The sequence below is a fragment of the Helianthus annuus genome, chromosome 14 (assembly GCF_002127325.2).
Source record: "Helianthus annuus cultivar XRQ/B chromosome 14, HanXRQr2.0-SUNRISE, whole genome shotgun sequence".
In the NCBI taxonomy this organism is placed as follows: Eukaryota; Viridiplantae; Streptophyta; class Magnoliopsida; order Asterales; family Asteraceae; genus Helianthus; species Helianthus annuus.
Genome location: NC_035446.2, coordinates 36,848,798 through 36,850,051, shown reverse-complemented (window position 1 = coordinate 36,850,051; position 1,254 = coordinate 36,848,798). Strand labels below are relative to the sequence as shown.

General features: G+C 44.7%; 1 non-coding gene across 1 annotated transcript; it reads right to left on the bottom strand.

Moving 5' to 3' along the window:
• Nucleotides 1-785: 785 nt before the first annotated feature.
• Nucleotides 786-891, bottom strand: LOC118486934. Its single transcript, XR_004880101.1, has one exon. It is a non-coding gene; the product is annotated as a small nucleolar RNA R71 (small nucleolar RNA).
• Between the last annotated feature and the right edge of the window lie 363 nt (nucleotides 892-1,254).

Genomic DNA, 1,254 nt, shown 5'->3' with positions numbered 1-1,254 from the left:
TCCAGTATTCGACCATTCCATTTGGGCAGACCTCGGGAATTCAAGGAGATGGTTATGATGAGGATTTGAAGATTATGAGGGTTATGAAGATGATGGGTACGGTTATGGAGGTTATGGTGATCAAAGGGAGTTTGGGTATGTGCAAAGTCAATCTCAAGGGATGGCAAGTGTTGGTGGAATGCCACAACAACAAATTATACCACAACACATTCGACCAAGACCACAAGGGCCACCAATACAACAACCTATTCCATTGCAACAAGTTCGGCCACAACATGTACAACCACAATTTCAAAGGCCGATTCAATACCCACCGATGCCCCAACAACCAATTGCACCACAAGGGCCTATACCAAGACCAATGGGTCCTATTCGTCCAAGGGGTCGATTGGGTGTTCCAAGAAGGCATCTTAGGGAACAAGCAAGGGGAATAGAGGCACATTTCAGGCCAATCATTACTCAAAACCCTTCACCGGTGGTTATCCCTCACAACAACCAAGGGAGAACTTTTGAAGTAAGAACAAACTCGTTGCAAAGTTTACCGAAGTACAAAGGGTTAGCAACGGAGGAGCCGTATTTCCATTTAGAGGCCTATGACTCAATTTGCAACACTTTTGGGAGTCAAGGTTTTTCGGCCGATGAAGTTAAGTTGGTCTTATTTCAGTTTTCTTTGGAGGATAAGGCAAAGAAGTGGTTTTACACTTTGCCTTCGGCATCTATTTACACTTGGGGGGAAATGCAACAAACTTTTTTAGACGAGTTCTATACCGCCCAAAAGACCAATGATGCTAGAAAGGGGTTGAGGAGCTTCCAACAACAACATGGTGAGATGTTCCATGAAGCGTTTGAACGATTCAATATGATGATAAAGAATTGCCCTCACCATGGAATCGAATTGTGGGAGTTAATGAATGCTTTTCACGAGGGGTTGAGTGCCGAAGATGCTCGCGATTTGATGTCCATTACCGGTGGGACTTTTGGAACAAACTATGAGAATGAAGATTGGGAGTTCTTGGAAAGCATGGCAACTACGTCAAAGAGGAAAGCTCAAGCTTCAAGAAGAGCCCGACCGACCACTACCCAACCGCAAGTGCACGCCATGTTCAAACCACTAACCAAATATATGATGTTTGTGCTTTGTGTAATGAAATAGGTCATGCGGCTGAAAATTGCCAAGGGATGTTGGAAGGGCAATATGAGGAAGTCCATGCGGTTCAAGGTCAAGGTCAAGGAGGAGGTGGTAGGAACTACAAC